Raw genomic sequence first — 8,190 nt, 5'->3', positions numbered from 1 at the left:
TCATGCTAATTAATCAACCTTGGGGCTTGATCCCCACTAGTAACCGATGACCTTGGAAACTTAGAGTGTGGAATTAATTACACGGGAATGATGAATTCCGACTCGATGTTAGAATCGGCGCCCAATCCAACTCTGCCTCGTGTGGACCACGTGACCAGGACAAGTTCACATAAACACATGGAAATAATAAAAATGCAAATTATTAACTAAATAATTTATTAAAAGAAAACTAAAGCAAAATCTAAATATGTTCACTCCCTGTCACTTTAACACTCCCTACTTGACCTGAACGGCAATGAGTTGACTATCCCTATAAATACCAATAGCAACTATACCTCTATGTTGACCAGCTAAAGATGTTAGGCTGGTCTTGGGGGAGAGGTGAGATGGGTTGACCTCTCCCAGTTGATCTGGAGTTCACACTGATCTCTCCTCGTCTGGTCTACCCCAGACGAGAGCATTGTATCCTTCCGCATAGTCTAAGTTTTACCAAGTTACTAGCAAGGTTTAAGTTATAACAATTAACCTCTGTTTGTACTGAATTGATCCAGACTGGTTGAATTATTTTACTGAAATTAAATTACACAAGCATCTAACGGCAGAGCTGTTCCCGTTCCCCAAAATGGTTATTTGAATTTTGAAAAATAGTGTACATGTCAACTCTGATGACCTATGACCGCCGGTCACTCGCGCCTTACAACTTAGATCTGATTCGTGACGTCACTGATGGTGACTTAACTCAATAATTAGAATACTCTTGATATCGTACCCAGTAATATTATACAATACAATTTTAATACAAAATGAATAAAGGCTAATTTCTCTAAATTACTGAATACTATAGGATGATTCATTATATGCAACTATGAACAGAGACGCCCGCCATTTGTGACTCAGACCTGCTAATCCCCAGGGGAATGTGTGTTGTTGAGGTCAGGTCCCTACACGAAACTTCTGGAACCTTCTGGAATAATTCTCACAACCAGCCTAGTTTGTTACAATCGTGTGATTTGTTGTGGACCCGAGATCTATTCGGTTTTCAGTAGTGTACCCCATAGACATTTCAACTTAACATCGTTTTCTTATGACGTTCCTGCAATTCACTCTCTTCAGATTTTTAAAGCACATACTATTGTATACAAAAATTATTTGGAAGAACCACACAATTACATGTAATAATTTATAGTGCTTATTATAATTTACTTAGAACTACCAAGATTTCTCAAAACAAAACTACGAGCCTTCAATTGTATGTAGCGTATCCATGATACTTGAATAACATGGAAAATAGTACGTAAATTTCACATCAGAAGTTTGACTGGAAAAATACAATTATCATTTAAAATTGGAGCAAACGGACCCTTATGCTCTCTACAGTGATGTGACGGGTACTATGAGATAGACTATGGTGCGTGAGGAAGGGTTGTTGCCTGGTGATAGGGAAATAACTGGGAATCTGCCACAGATAAACTATGAACATTACCAGCTTAGGAACTATGAACCTTTGGCCAAAATGATACTATGTTATTGCGAGAGTGGGTTGCACTAACATAGAGGGAGCACAGAGCACACACAGCTGGCCCAGTAGTGAGTGATAGATATCTCCACAGCTGGTCCAGTGGTGTGTGATAGATATCACCACAGCCGGACCAGTGGTGTGTGATAGATATCACCACAGCTGGACCAGTGGTGTGTGATAGATATCACCACAGCTGGCTCAGTAGTGTGTGATAGATATCACCAGTAACATAGAGGGAGCACAGAATACACACAGACCGGTCGTGTGGGATAAATATCACCAGTAATATAGCAGAGAGCACAGACCACACATCTGTGCTATTAGTGTGTAAGATAATCTAGAAAGGAAAGTTACATTTTTGTCACTGGTATCGCTTTTTGTTGCTCAGCGTTCCGTCCGCCTCGATATGGATACTGCGTAGCGGCGACATGTTTGCCCTTATTTGGTGTCACCGCTAACGCCAGTGTATTTGTGAGTAGTGTACTGTTAACAGTTCTCGTGTGTAGTGAAGTGTCTTGCTTTTGGTTTTACCAGCATTCATTGATTTTATCTGTTGCAAACACTGTACCTGGTGTCCAGAAGGTACTGACCATAATGTGACCACAGGGCCTTGTCCTGAGTGTGACAGTTGGTTACATTGAGAGTGTGGCCTGGTGTGCAGCGATAAGTAATTAGAGACAAACTATCCTTAGCAACTCTCCTGCCTACAGCTTTTGGTAAACCAGTGAGCCATAAGGTTTTGGTAAAACAAGCAGCAAATAGCTCTTGGTTTAACAGCCAGTTTAGCGCTAGTGGTACATCAAACATCATCCGGTTATTGTCGTCTAACAAAAGGTCTGTGATAATCTTAATTGTTGTTATTTCTTACACAAATTATTATAAAAGTTCAACATAAGATTAATAGTTTTTCAAGTGAAAGTATATATTTAATATGTAACTATTCTGCTAAGAATTTTCATGTGCCAGTCCATAGGTAATGATTTTAACGTCAGCCAAAGGGGACAAAGGTGTTTCTACACTCATTTGTAGACGTCGGCCACAGATATATAGTCTCCGCCACAATAGTGTCCAGGGTTTTTCATATATTACAACTACTGCTGTTCTCTGTAAGTGATGTTGAACTTCCGACATTTCACACAATTATTAACCACATGTCTAACCCTACTTTGGCGTTGTAACAACTACAACCACAACGCCAGTGTAAACTACCACAAAGATCAACACTCCAGCAACCAGGACCACAAGGTTCACCACACCACCATACATGATCACAGGGTTCACCACACCACCATACATGACCACAAGGTTCACCACACCACCATACATGACCACAGGGTTCACCACACCACTATACAACCCGCTCCCGCACAAGACGGCACATATATGACTTATTGCTAATAGTTAATATTTTCCTTATGATTTATTTATTTATTTATTTATTTATTTATATATATACAAGAAGGTACATTGGGTTTGTGAGAATACATTGGATAGTACAGTATTTACATTCTTGTAAAGCCACTATTACGCACAGCGTTTCGGGCAGGTCCTTAATCTAGCAGATAATTTTAAGTAGGTAATTTCAATCAGAATTGATAAATGATAAAGATACATTACAAGAGAAAAATGAGATGAGAGAGATAAGTAGGTATATTAAAGCATATTGTTATATTAAAGCTCTGATTGATTACATTGACAGCTTGATTAGTAATTTAAACAAGGTTAATAGACAACATACAGCAGATTGACAGCACATATAAGACAGCAATGATCACAATGGTAAAGATGTTCAGATTGGGTACATAAAGATTGGGAGACTGGGTAGCAAAAGATACAGATAAGCAAGATGTATAAACACCATACATAGTATGAATTAGTACATATGTGGTATATTCCCAGTTATATTTTTTTCAAGGCCAAACTCTTCCTCACGTACCAATTTACGTCTCACAGTACCCGTCCATCACCGTAGACAGCAGAAAAGTCGTGATTGGTTCATTTATAATGAAAATTGTAGTTTTCAGGTCCCACATGGGTTGTGAAATTGACCCACTATTGTCCATGCTCTTAGAATATTACAGATCAGCTACATCCTATTGAAGGCTCGTAGTTTTTTTATGAGAAATATTAGTTGTTCTTAGTAAATTATAATAAGCACTATAATTCATTACATAAAATAAAAGTGCTGCAACAATCATTATTATTTACACTAGTTTATGCTTTAAACATCTTTAAAGAAAGTATTGTAGAATCGTGAACAGAAAACGATGTTACGTTGGAATGTTTATGGGGTAAACTACTGCAAACAGGATGGTATTGTGTATACTACCTATTGTAGGATCGGTATCGGGTCCACTACGACCTGTTAGGTGGGTAAGGGGCCCATACCACTTGTAGGATAGGTCTGGGCCCATGAACTGCCCATAGGATGGGTATGGGGACCACTATGGGCAACAGCTATGAAAGCAGCTACCTCACAGGAAGCTGCAAAATGCACTAAGCAAATGCTGGAAAGGAAACGAACAATTATAGTTGTAGGAGTACAGGAACCAGAGGGATCCAATCGGGAGGAGTGGAGGAGGAGGGACCGAGAAACCATGACAGAGATCTTGGAGGGACTGGATATGGAGGAGGCAAATAGCAACATAGAGAAGGTTTTCAGGCTGGGCATCTACAAGAAGGAAAGGAAACGATTGATAAAGGTAGCGCTCATGAACGAGGCAACAAAGGAGAAAATCCTATCCAGGAAGAGCAGACTTGTGAGGTTAGGGGGATACGAGGACGTCTTTCTGCAAAGGGACATGACAAGGGAGGAGAGAAGGAAGGCTGCAGAAGCAAGGAGGAGACGCAGAGACAGGAGTGGGGATATGGGAGCCACAGGTCTCAGCTCAGTGTCACGAGGAACCTCAGATGGGAGTGGGAATCCCCCCACCAGTAGGCCAGTACCCATAGGGAGAATTGTAACAGAAGCCTCCCACCAACCAACCCCTCAACCATCCCCCACTAATTACTTGCACCTCCCCAGACAGTAAAGTCCCCCTTCAGATCATGCCCACATGTTCCCTGACCCCAGAATCCCCCATGCCCTTTTTCTTCCCCAACCCCTACCCCAGACCCTCTCTGTTCCTGCACCCCATGCCCTTCCCTGTTTCTCCAGCCTGTGCCCTTCCCATTAACCCCACCCCCCTCTCTCATGGCCCCCCCTCCCCAGGCACCCCTCCCCTCCCCAACCCCTGACCGCCCTGTTAACTCACCCCAGTCTACCCTGCACACATTTTTTTTTTTTTTTTTTTTTTTTTTTTTTTTGAGATATATACAAGAGTTGTTACATTCTTGTACAGCCACTAGTACGCGTAGCGTTTCGGGCAGGTCCCTGGAATACGATCCCCTGCCGCGAAGAATCGTTTTTTCATCCAAGTACACATTTTACTGTTGCGTTAAACAGAGGCTACAGTTAAGGAATTGCGCCCAGTAAATCCTCCCCGGCCAGGATACGAACCCATGACATAGCGCTCGCGGAACGCCAGGCGAGCGTCTTACCACTACACCACGGAGACTGATCCCACTCCAACCCGTGACCTTCCACCACACCACCACATGTCCCTCCAGCTCCCCCATCCCTTGCCCCAACTAACCCCGCAACCCCGGATCCCCTCAGCCGCATCACGTCAGACCCCCTAGCCCCCCTTGTTCCAGATCCTCCCAGCCCCCCTCACACCCCAGACCTCCTAGGCTCTCCTTCCTAGGTTCACCCATCCCAGGCATCCCTTACCCCCCAACTCCAGTGGAATCAACAGAAACTGAGAATGGACAGAAGAGAGTTAGGTTATGTACTCGAACATAGATGGGATTAAAAACAAGGCAAGAAGTAAACCCAGATGTAATTGGACTTACAGAAACAAAACTCTCAGGAACCATAACGAATGCGGTGTTTCCCCCAGGACTACACTGTAATAAGGAAAGAGAGGGAAGGAAGGGGAGGAGGCGGAATGGCTCTACTGATGAGAAAGGAATGGAGTTTCGAGGAGATGGTTATTCCGGACAGCGAAGTGTTCTGAGACTTCATAACAGACACCATGACGATGCGAGCACGAAGAGTAGTAGTAGCAGTGATATATAACCCACCACAAAATGAAAGAAGACCCAGGCAAGAGTATGACAGAAACAACATAGCAGTTAACATTATCATTGAGAGAGCAGCCGCTGCTGCCTGTAGAAATCCATCCCATCTGCTCAGCATGGGGGACTTTAATCATGGAAGGATAGACTGGGAAAACAGAGAACCACATGGAGGTGAGGAAACATGGGGAGCGAAACTGCTAGAGGTGACGACTAGAAACTTTTTAAGTCAGCATGTCAAGTGTCCCACGAGAATGAGAGGCAATGATGAACCAGCAAGACTCGACCTATATAAGGGAAATCGGTCTGGAAGCCCTCGGTGGTATGAGTGATCACAGTGTACTGTTGTTTGAATATTTGGTCGAAGAAGGGTTAATGTACTCAAGGAAGGGACCAAAAAACAAGAGGCCGGCATTCCGGAAGAGAAACTATGAGATGAGAAAATTCCTAACTGAAATAGCTTGGGAAACAGAGCTCAGAGGAAAAACGGTTCAAGACATGATGGACTACATTACACAGAAGTGTAAGGAGGCAGCAGACAAGTTCGTCCCAGTCCAAAAGGAAAAAAAATGAAATAGAGATGAAAAGCCTATGGTTTAATCAGAGTTGCAAGCTAGCAAAGCAGTTAAGTAAAATGGCGTGAAGAAACTATTAAAAACAACAGAACACTAGAGAGCAGAGAAAGATACCAGAGCGCCAGCAATGAATACGTCAGGGTGAGAAGAGAGGCAGGAGAGGCAATATGAAAATGGCACAGCGAGCAAGGCAAAGACTCAACCCAAACTGCTGCATAGCCACATCAGGAGGAAAACAACAGTGAAGGAACAGGTGATGAAACTGAGGATAGGGGCAGAAAGATTCACTAAAAAGGACAAGGAAGTGTGCGAGGAACTCAATAAGAAATTCCAGGAAGTCTTCACCTCAGAGCAAGGAGAAGTCCTCGAAATAAGGGAAGAAACATCAACCCAGACACCACTAGAGAAGTTTGTGATTACCAGTGGGGAGATGAGGAAGCATCTGCTAGATTTGGACGTGACAAAGGCTATAGGCCCGGATGGAATCTCACCATGGATTCTAAAGGAAGGAGCAGATGCTCTGTGCCTACCACTCTCCATGGTGTACAAGAAGTCACTGGTAACAGGTGAACTGCCAAAAATTTGGAAGACGGCCAACGTAGTCCCAATATACAAGAAGGGTGATAGGCAGGAGGCACTGAACTACAAGCCAGTGTCCATAACTTGCATTCCATGCAAGATGATAGAAAAGATTGTGCGAAAAAAGCAAGTGGAACATCTGGAGCAAAAGAACATGAAACACAACATCAGCATGGGTTCAGAGATTGCAAATCATGCCTAACAGGATTGAGTTCTATGACCAGACAACAAAAATCAGGCAAGAGAGAGAGAGAGGGCTGGGCAGACTGCATATTTCTGGACTGCCAGAAAACTTTTGACACAGTACCACATAAGAGACTAGTGCACAAACTGGAGAAGCAGGCAGGAGTGAAAGGAAAGGTACTCCACTGGATAAGAGAGTACCTAAGCAACAGGAGACAGCGAGTTACCGTGAGGGGTGAGGTCTCGGAATTGCGGGGAGTCACCAGTGGAGCCCCACAGTGATCAGTCCCTGGAACTATACGGTTTCTGATATACGTAAATGATCTCCCAGAAGGAATTGACTCGTTCCTCTCGATGTTTGCTGATGATGCAAAAATTATGAGGAGGATCAGGACAGAGGAGGATAGTATGAGGCTACAAGATGACCTAGACAAACTGAAGGAATGGTCCGACAAATGGCTACTAAAGTTCAACCCAAGTAAATGTAAGGTAATGAAACTAGGAGGAGGAACTAGGAGGCCAGTCACTGGATACCGAATGGGAGATGAAGTCCTTCACGAAACGGACAGAGAGAAAGATCTGGGAGTTGATATCACGCCAAACCTGTCTCCTGAAGCCCACATCAAAAGAATAACATCAGCGGCGTATGCGAGGCTGGCTAGCATCAGAACTGCTTTCAGAAACCTGTGTAAGGAATCCTTCAGAACCTTGTATACCACATATGTAAGGCCAATCCTGGAGTATGCAGCCCCAGCATGGAACCCGTTTCTAGTCAAGCACAAGACGAAGCTGGAAAAAGTTCAGAGGTATGCCACTAGACAAGTCCTAGAACTAAGAGGCATGAGTAATGAGGACAGACTACGTGACCTGCATCTCACGTCGCTGGAAGACAGAAGAGCTAGTGGCGACATGATCACAACATACAAAATTCTCAGGGGAATTGACAGGGGTGGACAAGGATGGATTATTTAACACGGGTGGCACACGCACATGGGGACACAGGTGGAAGCTGAGTACCCAAATCAGCCGCAGAGACATTAGAAAAAACTTTTTCAGTGTCAGAGTAGATAGTAAATGGAATGCACTAGGAAGTGATGTGGTGGAGGCTGACTCCATACGCAGTTTCAAATATAGATATGATAGAGCCCAGTAGGCTCAGGAATCTGTACATCAGTTGATTGACGGTTGAGAGGCGGGACCAAAGAGCCAGAACCC

General features: G+C 43.6%; 1 protein-coding gene across 1 annotated transcript in view; it reads left to right on the top strand.

The window, feature by feature from the left end:
- The first annotated feature begins 1,981 nt into the window (after positions 1-1,981).
- Positions 1,982-8,190, top strand: part of LOC138367138 (uncharacterized) — a 59,502-nt gene continuing 53,293 nt past the window's right edge. The window contains exon 1 of the mRNA XM_069328545.1: positions 1,982-2,353. The gene's annotated coding sequence lies outside the window, so the exon portion shown is untranslated. The remainder of the gene's footprint in view (positions 2,354-8,190) is intronic.

Source organism: Procambarus clarkii, chromosome 2 (genome assembly GCF_040958095.1).
Source record: "Procambarus clarkii isolate CNS0578487 chromosome 2, FALCON_Pclarkii_2.0, whole genome shotgun sequence".
Classification (NCBI taxonomy): Eukaryota; Metazoa; Arthropoda; class Malacostraca; order Decapoda; family Cambaridae; genus Procambarus; species Procambarus clarkii.
The sequence above is the reverse complement of the archived record's forward strand: the minus strand, read 5'-3'. Positions and strand labels throughout refer to the sequence as shown.